Here is a 23,048-nt window from a genome sequence, read left to right as displayed (position 1 = left end):
TTTTTGTTTCCCAGTGCATATAAAAGTTATGTTTACATTATACTGTAGTCTACTAAGTGTGCAATAGCATTATGTCTAAGAATATGTACATACCTAATCTAAAAATACTTTATTGCTAAAAAATGCTAACCATCATCTGAGCCTTCAATGAGTTTTAATCCTTTTGCAGGAGGAGGGCTTAAAATATTGTGAGAAATACCAAAATGCAACAGAGACAGGAAGTGAGCAAATCCTGTAGGAAAAATGGTGCCAACAGACTTGCTCAACGCAGGGTTGCCACAAACCTTCAATTTGTAAAAAAGGCAGTATCTGTGAATCCCAAGAAAACAAACTGTAATAAAACAAGGTATGACTGGATATGTGTATATATCTCAATCTTGTTGGTTCTGAAACCGAGTAAGGCCCTGTGGGGCTGCCGGGCACAGAGGCCCTTCTGTCATCGTTCCCCCGGCCCCGGTTCTTGTAGGCAAGACTCCAGCCTCCATGACCTTCCCTGAGTTCCAAAGGGCAGATTAGAACAGTTGCTAAACACGGGAGGAGCAGTCAAGAAACCACCTGAGGCGAGATTAAAGGGACCAGAGAAACTCATCAGGATTAGGAGACGGACCACCTGAGACGTGAGCCCTGCTCACAAGACCCTAAACTCGTCAGAGACCTCACTTTGAACCATTGTTATAAAACCCCTCTTCAGATCCTCCCGGGTTGGGACACACAGTTTTTTGGAGGCAGGAGCCTGCCGTGTCCCCCTTTGCCTGACAAAGTAATAAAGCTCTCGTTTTCTACTTCACTCAAAACTCTGTCTCCGAGATTTGATTCGGCACCAGTGTACAGAGAGGCCAAGCTTTCAGCACCAGTTCTGTCTGGAAAACCCTAACACACATGGCTTAAACAGAAGTTCTCTAGCCTTGCTACTCACAGGGTGGTCCGCAGGCCCCAGCATCAACCTCGGCTGCGAGCTTGTTAGAAATACACACTCTCAGGCCACGCACCGGATCTACTCAGTCAGAAACTGCATTTTAGTAACATCCCCAGATGATCCCTAAGCACATTAAAACCGGAGGGTTTAGTAGAATGCAAAGATAGTGAACCACAGTGCATCTTACCTGAATAAAATTCTCCAACATTTCAGCCTTGAGGGAGATCCACTCTGGAACTTCTGAAAAAGAATAAAAACATCAGCTTGCCTCCTTTGAACCAGATGCCCACTCACTGCCTTGTGTCAATGTCATCAACCCAATGAACTTGCCTTTAAGCCTCCAGGCCACCAAAGTGGTCATAAGCCCAGAAGTAGGCCTATTTGTTTCTATCAGATACCTTCTCAGCTCTTACTGCATTTACACCCCATTTCTCAACCTTCTTCAAGAAAAATCAAGCATTTCTTTATTTTTAACCAGTAGGAAAATAAATCCAAGACTGAGAAAAATGTTAATTGATATTGAATTTCTTCTAAAAGAAGCTGCAAAATAACCATCTAAAAGACAAAAGATCTCTTGCAGGCTCAACTTCAGATGAAATGCATAAGATTCAATACGATTTGGAGATTTCTTTTCTTTGACTAAATTTCTGCCTGCCTCTTACCAAGCTTTGCACTCATTTACCATGTGCTGCTGAAAAGAGAGAAGACTGAGGTTTTGTTAACTATTCCTACCTAGCCTATTTGTCAACCCAGGGATCCAACACACCTGACAATCACTTTGTCATTCTCTGCAGCTGTGTTTTACATTATCTGCAGGTAAACAAATCACTGCTTGCCCTGGATAGTATAACTCAGAATTATTTAAATTATTCCCCACTTCTGCCAGAACCATTTTCATACTTCGTTTAGTATTCTAAACAGACTTACAGGATGCCATTTCACATCCCAAGAGTTAAAATGAATGACTTAATCCGGCAGGAGACAGTGAACACCTTCATCCCCAGGCATCATAGCAATTCTTCGTAGAAATTAGCACACCCATGATATTCCCTCTGGTGGGCAAAGGCCATCCTGCCTTGTCTTTTGTGTCCTCCCACTTGAAGTTCTGTGGGTTCCAGGAGAATAGGAGAAAAACCAAACCTAACCTAAGTTGAATGCTGAGTTCCCGTGGTTGGACCATCTTCCCTCAGTACCCTAGTAGCCAGATAGCAGCCCTATAACTCCATTTTAGGGTGCCCTAAACATTAATGGTTCTCAACTGCAGAGAGAGTATACAGCAACATTGCACCAGATGCTTTTTTTTTTTTTTTTTTTTTTGCAGTACGCGGGCTTCTCACTGTTGTGGCCTCTCCCGTTGCGGAGCACAGGCTCCGGACACGCAAGCTCAGCGGCCATGGCTCACGGGCCCAGCCGCTCCACGGCATGTGGGATCCTCCCGGACCAGGGCACGAACCTGTGCTCCCTGCATCGGCAGGCAGACTCTCAACCACTGCGCCACCAGGGAAGCCCCCAGATGCTTTTTGAAATTGCAGCCACACCTAGAGATTTTGGTTCAGTTGACCTGGGTTGGGCACAGAAATGGTGGGAAACTCCACAGGTGTTTCTGATAAAGCCCTCACCTAGGCTGGGTCCCCAACTTTATATAAAGGTGCCTCCTTGACTACTAACGTTTCCACACCTAATGCCCATGGAGGGGGCGGGAAGACTCCTCATGCCAATGAGTAATTCTTCGACGCCAGTTGGGGGTGTCCTACAATTCAACTCAATTCTGATACTATCTACCTGGAGAGAGCGTCATGTCCCACAGGGTAAGGGCTCTGCCCTACAAGACTGCACTCCACCCCCAAGGCCAGATGCCAGTCAAAAGTCCTGTTTGTTACCTGCATTACTGACTCACTGGCTATAAATTACAGTCCTACAACCTCCTTCCCATGTTCAATTAATTTGCTAGAGCAGCTCACAGAACTCAGAGAAACGTTTTACTTACCATATTACCAGTTTATTATAAAAGAATATAACTCAGGAACAGCCAGATGGAAGAGAAGCACAGGGCAAAGTATGTGGGAAGGGGCTCAAAGCTCACACTCTGAGCAATGCCACTCTCCCCACATCTCCATGCATTCACCAACCCAGCAGCTCTCCAAACCTCCTTTTGGGTTTTCATGGAGGCTTCATTACATAGGCATAATTGATTAAATCTTTGACCACTGGAGATTGATTCAACCTGCAGCGCCTCTCCCCTTCCTGTGCAAGTCAGGGAGGTCAGAGGACGGACTGAAATTTCCAACCCTCTAATCAGATGGTTGGTTCTCCTGACAAACAGCCCCCATCCTCAGATGGGTTCCAAAAGTCACCACATTAGCATAAGCCCAATTGTGGTGGAACGGGGCTTGTGACAAGTAACACCCAAGCCACATTTATGGCTCTGAAGCAATTTCAGGAACTGAGGCCAGGAGACCAAATAGTAAAACAAAAGATGCTCCCATTGCTCAGGAGATTCTAGGAGTTTTGGGAGCTGTGAGCCAGGAACCATGGACAAGGACCAAATATATATTTCTTATAAATCACAGTATTGCAGCTACACATTAGAATCATTTGAGGTGGAGGTAAGGGGATGTTAAAAAATATTAATGTCTGTAGAAAACAAAGGGTAAGCTGTGACAAAGCGAGAGAGAGGCATGGACATATATACACTACTAAATGTAAGGTAGATAGCTAGTGGGAAGCAGCCGCATAGCACAGGGAGATCAGCTCGGTGCTTTGTGCCCGCCTGGAGGGGTGGGAGGGAGGGAGACCCAAGAGGGAAGAGATATGGGAACATATGTATATGTATAACTGATTCACTTTGTTATAAAGCAGAAACTAACACACCATTGTAAAGCAATTATACTCCAATAAAGATGTAAAAAGAAAAATTAATGTCTGTAGAAAACAAACTTATGGTAATCAAAGGGGAAAGGAGGTGGAGGAGGGATAAATTAGAAGTTTGGGATTAGCAGAGACAAACTACCATATATAAAATAGATAAACAACAAGGTCCTACTGTATAGCACAGGTATTCAACACCCTGTGATAAACCATAACGGAAAAGAATATAAAAAAGAATACATTTATAACTGAATCACTTTGTGGTACACCAGAAACTAACACAACATTGTAAATCAAGCATACTTCAATAAAATATTAATGTCTGGATTGCGCCTCAGATCAACTAAATCGATGCTCTGGGAGTGAGCCCTGGCAGACATATTTTTTAAAGCTTCCAGGTGATTCCAATGTGCAACCACAGTTGAAAACCATCAAGTCAGGAATTCTTTACATCAGGTCTTCTCAAACTTTAACATGTGAACACTTCAGCTGGAGATCTTGATACAAGGCAGACTCTGACTCAGCAGGTCTGCAGGTGGAACCCGAGATTCTGCACTTCTAGTAAACTTCCAGGTGATGTTAATGGTTCGTGGGTCACACTCTGAGTAGAAAGGCATTTCTCATAGTGTGTTCCACAGCCCCAGTGTTAATAAATTTTAGTTAACTAAGGCTGTGATATAAAATACAGGAAGCCCAGTTTATTTTAATTTCAGATAAGCAACAAATAACTTTAGTGTTAATTAGGATGTCCCAGATACTGAATCCTTATACTAAAAAACTGTTCACTGTTGATCTGAAATTACTAAAATTTAACTGGACATCTTATTTGCTTTGTTTTTGCTAGATATGGCAACAGATTTCTTGCTCTTTCTGCTTTGTTTTGATGGCAAAATGTGGCTTAGGCAAAAGTGATGGATGTTGAGAAGCTGATTTTACTTTGTCTGTGGTCCTTTATCTTTTTAGGATGTGGATGCCTGAGAATATAATGAGTAAGGACCCTCTCTCCAGGAAGAAAGCACAAATATGTACACATACTCAATATTGTGCACATAGTTTCCAGGGTTTGTGGTCCTTGCCTGAAGCCCATCCTTGGACCCTCAAGTGACCCATGGACCCTGGGTGAGAAAGCCATGTCTTCCTCTTGCTCAGCAAGAGAAAATCTTTCCCAATCACCTATGTTTCCCACAAAGATATTCTGTGGGTCACTAGCTTCACAAAATATTTATAGATTTTGCATGAAAAACATGGTTTATGGGAAAATATGGAAAAATGCTGGATTAAACAAAGTTAAGCAGGTTTCTCTGTTGCAGGATCTTGCAAGCATTCAATATGCTATATGTTTGGGACTCTCCCAAAAAGAGATAGTGTCTAGTATTTCCCAAAAATATTTGGTCAGGTACCTTATTTCTTGCAGGATATCTCCTAGGATTAGTATTATCTAAAATAAAATACTCTTGGGACTTCCCTTATGGCACAGTGGTTAAGAATTCGCCTGCCAATGCAGGGGACACGGGTTCAAGCCCTGGTCCAGGAAGATCCCACGTGCCACGGAGCAACTAAGCCTGTGTGCCACAACTACTGAGCCAGCACTCTAGAGCCCACAAGCCACAACTACAGAGCCCACACGCCACAACTACTAAAGCCAATGCACCACAACTACTGAGCCCGTGTGCTGCAACTACTGAAGCCCGCGCGCCTAGAGCCCGTGCTCCGCAACAAGAGAAGCCACTGCAGTGAGAAGCCCCTGCTCGCCGCAACTAGAGAAAGCCCACACACAGCAACGAAGACCCAATGCAGCCAAAAAAAAAAAATGAAATAAAATACTCTTTGAGTAATGCTGCCTAAATCAATCTGCTTCCTTGTTTTTCTTCTTAGTATGAAAAAAATAAATGCTCATTATGGATAATTTGGTAGGTACAGAAAAATATAATGAGAAAATGTTACAATCTTATGCTCCAGAGATAACCACTGTTAACATTTTAGCCTATTTCCTTCTAAACCATGAAGCTGATGGCTCAGGAAATAAGTTTTCATGAGGAAAATAGGATTTTTGACCATGAGAAGGAAGTCTTAATGGGCTGGAAGAGAAAAAGTAGAGTAGGAAAGGATTTAACTATTTGAATGGTAATAGAATAAGTAGGAGGGATCAGGAGATAATTTTCCAATTTAGCTCTCTTACTGTAGCTAAGAGACCTTATATAATTTCTAGGTGTCTATTCCAGTTGCTACATTTCTGATAAACACACTGCTGAGATCTGACCCAGTGAGCACAGCAATGACTCCATAACTTCAGCTTCTACTCTGTCATTATTTCTTGCATTTTCCACTTCATCTGCTCTTGAAGGCAAACAGTATTGCTCGTTCTGGCAGTTGAATGTTTCGCTGTAACCACTGAAAAAGAATCATATTCTCCACCAGTCACAAAGTCATAATATCACATCTGTGAAAGGATCTCAATCTAAAACGGAACTGGAGGATATGAAATGGAGAATCTCATGCATTCGCCCTCAGAAGAACTGAACTTAAGAACCGAAAGCCTGATCTACAGAAGGCTGAGACTCACCTCCTGACAAATGAACACCTGCCAAGAATCTATCCCCATCCTCAAGCCAGTCAACTTACGACTGTAGCTGGACCTCCCCTCTTTGTATTCCTTTCCCTTAAGTACAGCCCACCCCAAACTCTCAACAGATTCACCTGAGCTTCCTACAACATGCATTTCCCATTGCCATTTTTTCTGCTATTCCCGAATAAACACAGTTTCTGGTCATTTGAGCTTGCCTCAGTTTACCTCTTTATTTAGGTTGACACATCCTTTCATCATCAATGTAAAAAAATAGCTACTATCCTTACAACCCTTAATATTTAGCACTAAAACTCAGCCCTTTCACACAGCTTATATCCCTGGAATGTAACAGCCACCCTGGGAAGGGCAAGAATGTTGGTGGGTGTTATTGTCTTTTTAATTTTGAACAGATATAAAGTGACTTACTCCAGCTGGTGAGTGGCTGAGTTTGAATCAGGGCTAACATCTTTGATTGCACCTTCTGTGCTGTTGCATAAAGCAGCCAAGAGGACAAATTATGTGCAATGTTTGATTTTAAAGACTTTTTAATAGCTTTATGCTTTTTTGGGTTTTGAGGGGTTTTTTAGCTTTATGTTTTCATGGGAGACAGAAGAAAATATTTTTTGAGTTTAGTAAGTATAGGCATTCTTTAAGCAAGGAATTTATTTTTAAAAAAATCTCATCTCTCATTCTTCTGCTGCATTCTAGGCCCCACTGCCTGAGTGTTTCAAAATAAATAGTGTGTTCTTAATGCTGAGAGCACAAACTTGAACTAAATCCTGAAACATTCACTCCATAGATCTTTAGTGGGTTCTCCGGCTTCTACAAGAGACAGATCCAGGTATGCTGACTGTTCTGTGCTGTTAACACTCTGCTATGGAGACTCTCCAGTCATTCTTTTGAGGCAAAGCCTGAACAGAGTGAATTTTTTTTCTGACAGTTTTTCCATCTTGAAAAATTGTTTTAAGGAGATCTCTCCAATGAGCCATGCAAAATATTCATCCCGTTAGTCAATAGTATTTACTGAACATCTCCTGCTGCCAAGGAGCTGGGGCACAGTGGGAAATAAGACAGAGAGGATGCCCGTACTTAACGACATGCTACAGAAAACAAACAAGATAATTTCAGTTGATATGTGCTGTGAAAAAAATAAAACAGGGCAATATGATGAGATAGAGTGACCAGGAGGCTGCTTTATTTCAGGTGATCAGGGAAAGCCCTCGGAGGAGCGGTCTTTGGGCTGAAGATCTTAAACTTCCATAAAGCTCATGGATGCCCCGGCTTGTTTCCAATTAACACTCAATCCAAATGTTTCTACTTCATGCAGTTTCATTGCTTTGGTTGAATATTTCCAAAGATTTGATATTTTCTCCCTTCGGCAAGGTTGCTTTGTGAACAGTTCCATATTAATCTGATGCCTGAAAGACGGTTGCTAAGATTTATTTTGATGTGAACTAGTTGTCCACTCCCCTTTTTCTTCTCAGTGTGTCTGTATCAGCTCCATCAACAAGTTGGCCTTAAAAACATGCTTATTCTTAGTGCATGAGACTGGGTGTGTATGGTTTCCTTGCCTGGTGAGAAGGAGAGCAGGCATTCAGAGAAGGGCATGTTATTCTTCCTCTCTCTGCCCCTTTGCAGGCTTGCACAGTGGGGGAAAAAAATCTGTCTTCGGACTTCCCTGGTGGCACAGTGGTTAAGAATGCGTCTGCAAATGCAGGGGACACGGGTTCGAGCCCTGGTCCGGGAAGATCCCACATCACGCGGAGTAACTAAACCCGTGCACCACAACTACTGAGCTTGCGCTCTGGAGCCCGCAAGCCATGACTACTGAAGCCCGCACACCTAGAGCCTGTGCTCCGCAGCAAGAGAAACCACCATTGCCACAACTAGAGAAAGCCCCCACACAGCAACAAAGACCCAATGCAGCCAAAAAAAAAAAAAAAAAAATCTGTCTCCACTCCAACCCAACTCATTGTGCTGCCTTGAGCGTCCCCTCCAGCGGCCTAGGAAATACATAGCCCAGAGCCCACCGTAGGAGGCTGGGAAATGTGCAACTTATGAGTGTGTTTTTCTTTCTTCCCTCCGGAAGATAGGAAACATGTATATTATAATCATCTGGGAAGCCTTTTCGAACTACATCCCTTCCATCACCACTAGGCATGTGAATGGGGAGGGAGGAGGACACTGAGAAGACTTCCAGGTGAACCTCATGAATCCCAGACGACTGTGCTCTTCTTAACACAATGCATGAAGAAGGTATGAATCAAGTCTGAAGTATAACTATGGATGGACGGTGACGAGTTAATTATCTTTTATTCAAAAGACAACTATTGGGCTTCCCTGGTGGTGCAGTGGTTGAGAGTCCGCCTGCCGATGCAGGGGACACGGGTTTGTGCCCCGATCCGGGAGGATCCCACATGCTGCGGAGCAGCTGGGCCCGTGAGCCATGGCCACTGGGCCTGAGCGTCCGGAGCCTGTGCTCCGCAACGGGAGAGGACACAGCAGTGAGAGGCCCACGTACCGCAAAAAAAAAAAAAAAAAAAAAAAAAAGACAACTATTGAGTCAGAATACTATACTCAGCAGTAGGGAATAGAAAGATAAATAAAATATGATTTCTACCTACAAGGGGCTCACAATTTAGTAGGCAGGGCAGATTTAAAAACAGAGAAGTTATAATGAAGTGAAATAGGTGATTATATAAAGACTTAGGTTCCAGTGAGTATCATATTTCCTTAAAATGCAGTAAGATCTAAATGATTATCTAAGGTTATGAGACTATTTAATAAATGCCTTATTTAAAGCTATAATGAATAACTTTAAGGATCCTCCAAAAATGTTTCAAATCCTCAGGAGTTTTCCACAAATGTTTCTTTTAAGGAGCTAAAGGCTCAGTTTAGCAAATGTAGAAACACCTTCATTGCTAGATAAGGCGAAATGACGGGAAAATGATGGGAAAATCTTCCAAACAGAAATCATCCATTGTAGACACATGTTTGCTACCATAACTGAATTTCCATCCTTTACCAAGTTTCATGAATGGCCATTGAAGTACGACATATGAACAGGCACAGAAAACCCCAAATGAATTTTATAGGAAGGTCAGCCCTGTAAATTTCAGCATTGACAAGGACCTTAGAAATCATCTTTGATCAATACGCTCCTTTTACCGACAACACATCTGAAGCCCAGAGAGTTGAAGTGACTTACTCAGAGTCACACAGCTAGTTAGTGGCAGAGGCAGAAAGTCTGCTGTCTCCTGATTTCTCTAGTGCTATTTTGCAGCTGCATCTCTGAATTAGCTGGAGGTATTTCTGTAGGAGGAAATAGATATCAAAAAATCCTTCTCAACCCACACATAGAATAAGATCTAATCAAGAACAACAGACTGTTTAAAAAGGGAAAAGTGACAGGCTAAAAGAGATGTAATAGAAGTCTTTGGCACCATGCCGTATTTTCCCTGCATCACCCCTCACCCCGCCAACACACACACATTCCATGACCCTTGGCTTCAAGGGTACCCTTACAGGCTGGGTATGCTTCCTCAGGATGGATGTGCTATTAGTATCAGTCCAGGCTGGTCTGAGAGGGTCACTGAGTCCTTAATCATGGTTGCTTTTTCTATGTGGGAAGTTGTAACTTGAACCTGATAGATGTCACTACAAAAAAACCTGCCTCCAACTTGTTTAAGGCTTAACACACCAACAAACACACACACACACACACACTCTCCTGTGTGGGCCAGTTTCTCATGGATCCCCCTCCCCTAACTGCTATTGGCTCAACAGTCCATGTGGCCAGGTCTTTCTCACCAATGCCAAATGATCCCCGATAGATCCCACATTCCAAACTAAACATTAAGTATCTCTTTTTCTTCTCCTTCTACTCAGGATAACATAATCATAAACAATTCTCTGTAAAATACCCCACAGGCTGACATCTGCTTTCCTTTCCTCACCTCCCAAAAGGTGATCATAAACAGAGCTTCAAGAAATTTCTTCTACAGCTGTTTCCATTACACCACTACTTCTCCAGTTTCAGTCCTTCAGGTGTTTCCTACCATCTGTTTATATTTGTGTTACCTAAGAAATAAATCTTCTTATTTGAAAAACAAACGATGTGTGATGGCAAAGTCCTAGGCATGACAAATAATCTCACCAAATTAATCCTGTTCACAAAGATCTTCGAAAAATGGCTTCAACCTCGACCATTCTGCTTATATTATAGAGCCAACTGGAAACAGCCACTAACATTAAAGGATTTGCATTCCCTTTTTTCAAGCGTCCATGATGAAAACAGAATTCTCTGCATTTGCTCAACAAAAGGTGTCTTTCTAAGGAAAGCTTCTTTAAAAATCCAGACAAAAGAAATCCTTTCTACTCATGAAAGGGAGTAGAAAGGGATTTGTGATTCTGGAGATGTGCCTGATAGTTCCACAAACCATAGCTCAGTTACTGAGAAAGAAAAAAGAAAGTCAACCTGTCACATGCAACTCAGGCTGCTGGGAAATGCTGACCAACGGGAGGCAATAATGCAAGCTGTTCAGAGAGCAGTGCATCAACATCATAACATCATGACTGCATTGTTGCCTATGGGGCAAACTCATAAACCAGTGAAAACGCTGGTTCTGGATTCACACCGATCTGGATCTCAATCCAGGTCCACCAGTTATAGTCTTGTGAGCAAGAAATTTTTTTTCTAATGATAAAATAGGGTTAATTATATTTCCTTCTTCATAGGGTCACAGTTAGGATTAACTGAGATGATTCAGGTAAAATGCCTAGCCCTGACCCTGACAAATAGCCAGTGTGCAATAAACATTGGTTAATAAGTGAATGAGTTGACCTGGCAGCAGAAGTAGTGGTGAAGCAGGCCAGTGGGCTACCTTTGGAGATGAATGAAAGTAATCCTTCTGCTAGGGGAACCTAAGCCAGAATTCATGCCCCAGACATGTAAAAAAGCAGGACATGCCTCACTCATCCAATACGGCCAAAAAGGTTCGTGACTAATTTTGAGTTGCTCAATCAATTACAGACTTAAGGGATAGTTGAGCATCCTTTTTTTCTCTTGGCAAAATCATGATTTGCAAAATCCTATTTGGTAAGAGAAATGTTCCAAAGCTCTTTATTTTTAAAGACAATTATTTCAATAGCAAAAAGTGGATTACATGGATAACTTCCAAGGTTTCAGGTCAAAGCCTTCCATGTCTCTAACAGCCTACAGTACGTGGTAAAAGGAATGTACTTGGGCTTTGGGGCCAAGTAGACCTGAGGGTAAGCCTGGGCTCCACCTCCTACTGTACGTAACCTGGTCAAGGTCCATCATCTCTCTTTCATCTGTGCACAGAGGGATAGTGAAACCTACCTTACAGTGTGGTTGTGAGAACTAAATGAGAGTATTATATGTGAAAGTGTCACATGGTAGATAATGAATAAATGGGAGTACCTCTACCTTTCTTTTCCAAATCATCCAGAGAGCGACCTGAGTCTCTCTAAATCCCTCCAGGAGAGCTCTTTCTTAGGGAATTGTAGCTGTGGATGAGGTTTTGCCATGTATGTATGTTCTCTATGAGACCTATTACTTAAACAGCCCCTTGAGAATTTTTTTTTTAGGAGGAAGGGGGACGAGAGAAGGAATCAATGGCAGAAACCTATAGGTTGGCATTTTGGCACTGCTTAACTGGCTGCTCAGAGGACATCATCCTACCCTACATCCATCCAGCCACCTGCTGATTCCACAAATTTACTGAGCACCATTTCCGTGTGAGCACTGCACTTAGGGTTAGGGAGACAACAGTGAGGAATCAATGACCCCTGCCCTTAAGAGTTCACAGTCCAAAAAAAAAGAGTTCACAGTCCAGGGAATTCCCCGGCGGTCCAGTGGTTAGGACTCCACACTTTCACCCCCCAGGGCTCGGGTTCAATCCCTGGTTGGAGAACCAAGATCCCACGAGCCATGTGGCATGGCCAAAAGTAAAACAAACAAGAGTTCACAGTCCACTGGGAGAGACAGAGAAAGAGAAGCACACTTCTCAATCAAAACACAGTCTAATGTGATCAGCATCAAGGGGGGGTGGGGGGAAGTACAAAATGCCGTGGGCATGGCAACAGCAAGACACATACTTCCTGGGGAGGCTATTAACTGGAGACTACTTTCAATTTATTCAGTGAGGAGTAGGGAAAAATGGATTTTAAATCCATTTTTTTTAAAGAATAATATAATAAACACTGGTTCATCCATTACACCACCTAAGAAATAAAACACGACAGAGAAATAGGGAAATGGGTGAAGGTGGTCAAAAGTTACAAACTTCCAGTTACAAGATGAGTAAGTCCTGGGGATGTAATGTACAGCATGGCGACAATAGTTAACAATACTATCTTGAAAATTGCTGAGAGTAGAGCTTAAAAGTTCTCTCATTATAAGAAAAGAAAATGTAACTCTGTGAGGTGAAAGATCTTAACTAAACTTACTGTGGTGATCATTTCACAGTATATACATATATCAAATCATTATGCTGTACACCTTAAACTATACAATATTATGCGTCAACCATATCTCAATAAAACTAGGAAAAACCTCACTACAAATATAGTTGAAACCTCCCATGTTTTCCTTCCTTTCCCATTCATATCTTTACACTTTTACCACATAGGTGTGTATATGTCATGTAATTTATACAATTTTTTAGAGAAATAAATATTCTACTAAAAAAACATTGTTTAAGGACATTTAATTCACTTCTACTAGCTGAACATCAAAGCAAATCAAAGTTCTGAAAATTTTTGCAGATTTTTATTTTTCACTTTTTTATAATTATTCCCCAAGTTTGCCTTTGGGTTTCTGAACCCCACACATTCTTGGGAGCAATATTGACTTTTTTTGTGTGTGTGTGATACGTGGGGCTCTCACTCTTGTGGCCTCTCCCGTTGCGGAGCACAGGCTCCGGACGCGCAGGCTCAGCGGCCATGGCTCATGGGCCCAGCCGCTCCGCGGCATGTGGGATCTCCCCGGACTAGGGCACGAACCCGTATTCCCTGCATTGGCAGGCGGACTCTCAACCACTGCGCCACTAGGGAAGCCCAATATTGACATTTTTAAAAATTTAGAAAATAGAAAAAGACATCATCCATTCACTGTAAATATCACTATACTCTAAGAATTCAGTTTCAGAATTTCTGCTGCCTTGACAGCACATGCATACTGTAAAAATACTCAACAACGATAGGTCTGCGCTAAAGAGGACAGTTACTTAACTTTTTAAAAATGTTCCACTCAAGAGTACTGGTTGCTACAGTAAGCATGGGACCAATCTCCTCAGGTATGTAAGGCATTGGGTTTGCAGTGGCATTTGAGCACACTCAGAGGTGGGCACCCTGGGAAGCTTGACAAGCAGAGCACATAAGGAGGGCACCCTACCTGGACATAGGTTTAGGGATATTTTCCCATACTGTTGGATAAAAATATAATGGATTGGTAGAAATTACTCCTCCCCACTTCTGTTGGTCTGGTAAAGACACTATTTCAGGCATAATGAGAGGAGAATCAGAGTGAAAAAGAACATGGCATATTTGAGACAATAAATGGCATTTACTGTTACTGGGGCATAGAATTTGAGGTGGGAAGTGACAACATATAAGCTAGAGAAGCCAAGAAACACAGAAGAACCTCTGTCAGAATGTCCTACACTACAGAATACATTTATGGAAAATAAATTAAATGGAGCATGCAAAAGTGCTCAGTGGATAGAAGTAATAAGTTAATGTAGAATTTAAATGTATTAAAACTCTCAGCATAATTTTCCTCTACAAGGCCAAAAATGCATCATATTCTTCATTTACCCTGTTCACTTATACTGTTCATCATTTATTCAGTAATGGAGCAAAATTATTAAACTAAAGAATAAATTGAGAGGGGTCTTCCCTGGTGGCACAGTGGTTGAGAGTCTGCCTGCCGATGCAGGGGACGCGGGTTCATGCCCCGGTCCGGGAAGATCGCACATGCCGCGGAGCAGCTGGGCCCGTGAGCCATGGCCACTGAACCTGCGCATCCGGAGCCTGTGCTCCGCAACGGGAGAAGCCACAGCAGTGAGAGGCCTGTGTACCGCAAAAAAAAAAAAAAAAAAAAAAAAAAAAAAAGAATAAATTGAGTGCATTACATTACATCTAACGACTCATGCAAGAATGGCACTCTCGTGTCGCATTTTATTGTGACAGGAAAATGCACGTGACCTTCTCCGTGACACTGGAGAACCATCCATGCTGTGATATGAGGTTGCATCTGTACAGGGGTCCTAGGTCAGATTGGCTTAAAGGACAATTTCTTTTTCTGGGACTGTACAGAGTTTGACCCAGCAAGCGTTTGGAGTGTTCCACTTGGAATATCAGCCCAATAGCATGTCTGGAGAAGTGGGGAAAGGGAATTGGAGAGGAGTAAGAAGGGACAGGGGGAGCAGGTCAAAGCCAGGCACTCTTCCCAGGACAGATGATCAAAGGCCAAACAGGGGCCAAGAGGTTCAGTCCAGTTTTCAACCTGCCACCCAAGGTCTGAACAGAAACTGGATCCCCTAGTGCTGGGCATGTGGACATGCAGCAGGTAGCTAGGCACCTGTTGAGAAATCATTATGAGGATGAGCCAGGTAATTCAACTATTCCATACGAAGTAAGGAAAACAAGAACTGGAGACATCCTCTAGAGAGAAGAAGGTCTCTGGCAACCCCTGGGGTAGTTGGGTGTGGGGCTGGAAGATGACAGAGCAGAACCACATGGATGGTTCAAGAGACTCAGGAAGAAGCAGGCCTGGCATGGTACAATCTCCAATAGCCTCACAAGAGTGCTAGCCTTGCCCTACTTCCTGGACTCTTGTAACAGCAGGAAGCCACATGGCCTGTACACAAGAAACATGGTAAACTGTCCCCCGAGCACTTCGGAATAAATGTTCACCTGGAGATGTAAACACATTACATTAACTGCTCAGAGGTATGCAGTCAGCTCAGAGAGACAAAATGCTTCTGAGGCCAGCAAGACTTGACCCAAGGGAGAACATTAAGAGATCTAAACAACTGTGAACACAATGCAAAAAGTAGAGGCAGTCCTTGACTTTCCTGTGCCTATTACACAAACAACACTTTTATATTTCACAAAGACACTCAAGCCACCGTTTCACTCACCGAATGTGCCCTTTCCCCACCTCTGCTGAGCAGTGGACACTTGGAACTGCCACAAGGTGGCACTGTCTGCCAGCCAATAGTTCAGTTCATCAATGTTACCCTTGCTCTACCCATTACAGAAAATCATTTATATGTCTTATAGCCTTTGTCCTTAATACCTTATAAAATGAGCAAAAGCTGGAAGTCGCCATAAAGGAGAGAATATGCTGACAAGAAGGATCAAGTGTCTAGTCCCTCTCATAGTTCCATTTCCTCTGTAAAATAATAGATTGTCATTCTTATGTATAATTTTCAATCTCTTGCAGAGTTTCCGTAGGATCAGTCAGCATCCCTGGCTACACCCAACTGACAAGATCACATGCGGTTGCCTGCAAGGTCAGACTCTGGACCGCGGGAAGCCCATCAGGCAGCTAGTACTTTGTCAGTCTCTTGGCAGATTTCTGGCTTCTCCTATTTGCATGACTCTCATTTTTATTCACTGTATACTTTTCCATTTGAATTCTTTCCAAAGAATCGAAACCACATGGATGTACAGAGTGCAGCATTTTGAGGTCCTTTGTGCCTCACTCACGGGGGATCAAGCAGGAGAGTGGCTGTCAAGTTAGTGGGGACCCCAGGGTTGACTAGGACAGGTGTGGGCAATGAATCCAAGAGGGGGCTGTTGACTAGGAGCCAAAAGTCAGGATCAGAAAGATTCAAAGCAAGCAGCAAGGTCAAGGAACTGGAGGATCTCAAATGAAAGATGAAGACAAAACTGGGGAATGGAACAGAGACAAGCATGGAGAGGAAGAAGAGGACAATATTCCACTAATGCAGTGGGATTTTGCACCTTACCTGGGTGAGTTGGCAGGTGTTTGGAGCATGTATCAAGAGGGGTTGAAGCTCTAGGATCAAGACAGACTATTAAATTCCTGACTCATCAAGTTCTCATTGGTTGATTGGGGAGGGGGGGACATTGTGCAAAAGCTGGGAACTAATGTAGAGCCTCTATCATGAGGCTAGGTTGAGGTAGGAAATTGATGGATGTCGCTGCTCCTTTATTCTTGCAGGTTTGGAAGAGCCGGCTGACTTTTATTCTCCCCAAGTATATAGCCATGTGCCCTTCTCAGGTTTCCAGCCATGTAAAGGGTACAGCTGCCAGTATCATTGAGGAGCAGGTCAAATTTGAAAGGCTGACTGAGAAACAATGAAAGGAAAACTGTTGTGAGTTATTGGTTTAGTCGGAATAATACACTCCCTCTTCTTGGGATTACAGCACCACCCCCCGTTTCTTTGGGGAAATGCTTTTCCCAGACTCTATGGGGTTTTGTGGGGCCGCCAACCCCAGTCCTCTGCAGAACACCCAGCTGCTTACAAGGGTGGGCATGACCAAGAATGCACCTATCATAGTTCTCAGCCCCTGGCTAAATCACTGGCCCAAGGAATGGGCATGTGATTCAAGATAGACCAGAGTCCTTCCCTGGAATTTGTTGGAGTTCAAGGAAGATCTTTCTTTTTCCTTAGATGGAAAATGATAAGAATGTGACCCTAGAATGGCTGGCAGTCACATCCCCTATGGGATGCAGGGCCAAGATCCCGCTTCAGTCAAGGACTTGGCCCAGATGCTGGGAGTATTGTTGGCCCAGAGCTTTTGGCTGTCAGCCTTCAGGGACTGCCTCAGCTACAGAAAGCTTCCTCACCCAAAGTCACCCCTGCCCTGAGCCGCCCACATGCAAAGACTGATGGATGCAGCAGCCAGGCCATCTCCGTCCAACTCGGGACAACTCTGAAGAGCTATTCTAACTCCACAGTTCCTGATGGGGTCAGCCTAGGCCAGCGTTGGGCCTGCATCACAGCTCAGCTTTTCCCTCTGCCCAGTCCTGCAACCAGCTTTTCCCTTCCACAGGTGTTGATCCTGAGGGTACTCCTCAGTAAACATCCTGAGGGGCTTCCCTGGTGGCGCAGTGGTTGAGAATCTGCCTGCTAATGCAGGGGACACGGGTTTGAGCCCTGGTCTGGGAAGATCCCTCATGCCACAGAGCAACTAGGCCCGTGAGCCATAACTACTGAGCCTGTGCGTCTGGAGCCTGTGCTCCGCAACAAGAGAGGTCGCGATAGTGAGAGGCTCGCGCACCACAATGAAGAGTGGCCCCCGCTTGCCACAACTAGAGAAAGCCCTCGCACAGAAACGAAGACCCAACACAGGCATAAATAAATAAATAAATAAAATTTAAAAAAAGAATCCATCTGCCAATGCAGGGGACATGGGTTTGAGCCCTGGTCCGGGAAGATCCCACATGCCACAGAGTAACTAAGCCCACGTGCACCACAACTACTGAACCTGCACTCTAGAGCCCGCAAGCCACAACTACTGAGCCCGCGTGCCACAGCTACTGAAGCCAGCGTGCCTAGAGCCCATGCTCTGCAACAAGAGAAGCCACCGCAGTGAGAAGCCTGCGCACCACAGCAAAGAGTAGCCCCTGCTCGCCGCAACCAGAGAGAGCCCGTGTGCAGCAGCGAAGACCGAACACAGCCAAAAATTTAAATAAATTAATTAAATAAACATCCTGAACGTTAAATTCTATGTCAGGGTCTTCTTTCCAGCCTGCAACACCCACTGCAAAGAGGAGCCTGAAAGAATGAAGTCAACACACAAAGAGGATATGAATTAGAGAGGGAGAGACAGAGAACAAGAGAACCGGCTGTGTGCAATCACCCAGGAGCCCGCTCCAATCTTGGCATCCTGTGGTTTGATTGTATGAGCCAATTAATCCACATTTGAGACGTTTTGTTTTAGAGCTGGTTTGAGCTGGCTTTCTGATATTTGTGTCCTAGTGAATACAGAAACCACCTGAACAAAGTGCATGGAATGTTTGTACTTTTTAAAAATATTTGTTAAACATAGATGACGTGTGGAGGGTACTTGTGTGATACTGTGTCATTTATTAACCTCTCTGTGCCTTGATTTTTTGCATCTATAAAATGGATACTGTGACTTATTTCATTGTACTGTTGTGAGCATTAACTGAATTAATTCAGTTAGAACAGTACTGTACCGGGCACATAACTTATCATAAGTTGGTGCAAGAGGAGCCATTCTCTTCCTTCATTTAAAAAACAATGGGATACTTCCCCAGTGGTCCAGTGGTTAAGACTCCAGCACTTCCAATGCAGGGGGCCCAAGTTCAAACCCTGGTTGGGGAACTAAGATCCCGCATGCCACAGCACAGCCAAAATAAAGAAAAAAAAAAAAAAAATCAATGTTACCAGGCTTGTGCCAATCTTGATCTGTGACTCTTATGTAAATTCCTTTTGTTGCTTTGTATGTTGATGGCACCATGGTATAAGACACTAAAGATTATTTAATCTGGCTTGCAAACTCCAATACATATGGGAGCAAGCCAGTAGCCCAAATGAAGGAAGCAGGGAGTGGTGAGGACCGTGGCAAAATGGAAAGCGTATACTTTGTCGAAAGTGGGCAGTGGCTCAAGCACAGCTGATGGTTACCATATGCAAATGAAGGCTTGTCACTGCCAAATTTTTAACTTTGGGGGGAATTTTTTAAAACTGTACTTTTATGTAAATTCTTATATTTTTGCAATATTGGCCATTTAAACAATACAGTGGAGTCCAAACAAAACATATCTGTCAACCACTGGCTTGAGGCTTCCGTTGTATAATATTTATTGAGTGGTACATATGTAGTGGATTTTTTTCCTTACTTTTAAAAATAAATTTATTATTTTTGGCTGCGTTGGGTCTTCCTTGCTGCACGCGGGCTTTCTCTAGTTGCAGCGAGCGGGGCTTACTCTTCGTTGCAGTGAGTGCGCTTTTCATTGCGGTGGCTTCTCTTGTTGCGGAACATGGGCTCTAGGCATGTGGGCTTCAGTAATTGTGGCACATGGGCTCAGTAGTTGTGGCTCGCGGGCTCTAGAGTGCAGGCTCAGTAGTTGTGGTGCACGGGCTTAGTAGCTCCGCAGCATGTGGGATCTTCCCACACCAGGGATCAAACCTGCGTCCCCTGCATTGGCAGGTGGATTCTTAACCACTGTGCCACCAGGGAAGTCCCTTAAAATATTTTAATCAAAATAATACCTGAGCATGGGTTTTGCAAAATAGTATAGAAGTGCTTAAAATTAAAATCAGCAATCCTCTGTCCCCATTCTCTCAGGCCCCACTCTAAGAGAAGTTATATTTTCCTAAAGAATATCACTGCCTCTTGATTTATAATCCCTTTTAGACATTATATTTTTAATTCATATCATGATACATGAAGAATGAACTCATTTACAATTAATTATATTTTTTAGACTCAACCATGGGTATCTTCAGCTTTCCCCTAGTCATCCAATTTCTTTTAACACTATTGAGAGCTGAATCAGTCAGGATTCAGCCAAAAACCATGACAATTATTTGATCAGAAGGAATTCAATATAAAGGATTTTTTATGTGTAAAATTAACTGAAAAAGGCAAAAAGAAAACTCGAACAGAGTTTCTGAAGCACGACACTGTTGACATTTTGGACGGAATAATTTTTCGCAGAGGGGGCTGTCGGTGAATTGCAGGATGTTTAGCAGCATCCCTGGCCTCTCTTCATTAGATGCCAATAGCACCCCGTGACATACATCCTCTGAACTGTGACAATCAAAAATCTCCCCAGATCTCTGCTGGTGCTGCTGTCTGTGGGAGCACTATGAAGCTGGGGCTGCAGATGTTAGAAAAACTGCAAACTGGATTCCACTGCTTCCAGAAAAGGACCTGCAGCTGCGGCGGTGAAGCTTGGTGGGAATGAGGCTCTCTGGAACAGGAGGGACCCTGCCAGTCACTTTTCCTCCTCCAGCCTTTCAGCCTCCCTCTAGTGCCCCCTGAAGGCAGAGCCTAGCAGTGAGCCAGCCGGCAGAGCAGAAATGTGGTTCGCAGGGTCCCAGCCCCAGGGTCACAGAAGGTCTATCACCTTCTGGTAGAGAAGGTGGTTTGGAGCTGAAAGAGCTGGCACAAGCGCCAAGCTCTGTACTAAATCTCTCATGTATTATCCTGTGTGATTCTCAAACTTCTTGTGCTTACTAATCACGGGGGATCTGAGATGAAATTGGAAAAGCCAAGAATAAAGAAAGGTCATGGTAAGTGGTTTGAATTTATTCCTAAGGAAAATAGAGAGCTATTGAAGGGTTTAAGCAAAGGAGGTACACATTTATAGACAATATATTGGATAATTTTTCCTGATGGCTAATCTTATCCATTATGAATTGATTCTTCCGGTTTTGCTTTCAGTATAACCTGATTTCCAGTCCAGGGGACATTTCCCTTAAACCCCTCCAGGACTATTATCCCAGCCGGAGTTAGGGGCTCCCTCCAGTGGGTGCTCAGAGCTTCCTCACGGGCCTTTTTGCCTTTGTCGTTGTTGTTTGAATGTCTGTTTCTCCCACTAGACTGTTAATGCCTCGACAGGAATTGTGTTTTATTGATTTTTGGCTGCCCGCAGTCTAATGTAATGTGCTCCTTAAAGGCTTAATGGAAGGGTAAACGAGCAGCGAGGCAAGAAGAAATCAACATATAAATGTACTTGTTAACCTACACCTCCTAGACGCACAATTTCTCAGATGACAAATATACATAAAAATTATGGGATGTGACCAGTGTTACACTTAAATTTAGCTCCTTGAAAGATGTGTCCACCCACTGACAGACTCCAGGACCCACACAGAAGTAATTCTGGCTTACAGAGTAAGACTCTGAATTACTCTACTTGTTCAATTCCTGAACTCATTCCTCCTCTCCTTTATTTCTGATTCTTCCCACCTGCAGTCTCAATCTAGGGCTCCCTAGTCGGGTGGAAGAGTTGATTTCTCCAGCCTCCCACCTTGACTTTCTTTCATTTCTTCCTCACAGCTCAGCAATTCTTAACACCCTCAGGACCTGAACCCTAGCACCTCCCTTTCCCCTGTTTCCACCAGAAACAGCCAGTAGGTTGAGGCGTCACAGTGAAAAGAGTGTAGCTCTGAAATTAAACAGACTAGAGTCAATCACACCTTACCACTGTGACTTTGGGAAAGTTATTCAACTTTACTAGTTTTCGGTATCCTCTTCTCTAAGTGGTTAATAATGTCTACCTTATGGGGTTGTTAAGAAAATTAGATTACGTTACATGTAAACTTCCAAGCATCATGTCTGGTGTCTTAGGTAGGATCCTAGCAACTGACTCTGAGAGGGAGATTTGCGTGCAGAGGTTTTATCAGGGAATGCCCTTAGGGTCAACGTCATGGGGAAGGAAGAGATGGGAATGGGCAGAGAGCAAAGGACTGTAAAGCAGTCACAGTAAGACCTAAAGCTAGGAAGGTCCTTCAGACTAGCTCTGCCCTGCCCCCATCCCCCCCTGTAAGCCAAGGCATTGAATGCTGACTTTCCCCAGGGAGAGAACCTTCTGTAACCTTGGATGAGCTGAGGGTCCTCAACTGAGGGCAATTCCCAGAGAGCAACTCCGCTGAGAGCTGTCAGCTGGCGACACTTCCCAGCAGTTGCGAGAACGAGGCTCAGATCCGAGGCGGGCATCTCGGCAGTACATCAGAGACACTGACAAATGGTGTGGTAGGATACAAAAATATATTTCGTTCTTTGTCCCTGGTTTGGGGCACAGAGCTCCTTTAAGAGCTTTTAAGCCTTGGAATTTCCTGAGTGATAGGAGTATCTTTTATTATTCCTAACAAGCCCCTTTGATCACGCCTGAGTTTATGCTAATCTGGTGACTTAGGGCGAGGCCCCTAGATGACTTAGATAGAACTGGTTTCAGGAAGACCAAGTAGAGCTGGAACTTTGAGCCCCACCCACCAACTCTGGGAAGGAAGAGCAAGGTGAGGGGTTGGGGGAAGGTGAGGGAGATTGAGCTCTGTAAAAACTCTTGCATGAGATTCAGAGAGCTTCTGGGTTTGGAACAACATTGACGTGCCGGGAGGCTGGCATGCCTGGAGAGGGCATAGAAGTTCTGTGTCCTCACACACACCCCGGCCACCCCCCGCTATATGCATCTCTTCCACTTGGCTGTTCCTGAGCTCTATCCTTCATAATAAAGTGGTAAACGTAAACAAAACATGTTCCTGAGTTCTGCAAGCCATCCAGCAAATTATGGAATCGAGGAAGAAGGTCCTGAGAACCTCTGATTTATAGCCAGTTGGTCAGATGTACAGATGGCTCAGGACTTACACCTGGTGTTTGAAGTGGGTGTAGTCTTGTGCGACTGAGCCCTTAACCTGTGAGGTCTGCACTAACTCTGAGTAGTATCAGTATTGAATTGTAGGATACCCCATTGACGTAGGAGAATTCATTGTGTCAAAATCACCTCAGGTGGGTACTTGATATATGTAGTAGTTCTATAAATTGAAAGAAAAATAACAATACTAACACGTAGTAGACATTTGCTAAGTATTTACTGAATGATATAATAAATGCTCACTCTGGGTACAAAAATCTTGACTACACTTGTTAGTTGCCTCTACCCAGTTGGGGTTTTTTTGTTTGTTTTTGTTTTTGCCACACCACGCAGCACGCAGGATCTTA

The sequence above is a fragment of the Phocoena phocoena genome, chromosome 11, assembly GCF_963924675.1.
Source record: "Phocoena phocoena chromosome 11, mPhoPho1.1, whole genome shotgun sequence".
Lineage (NCBI taxonomy): Eukaryota > Metazoa > Chordata > Mammalia > Artiodactyla > Phocoenidae > Phocoena > Phocoena phocoena.
This window is presented reverse-complemented; position numbering follows the sequence as displayed.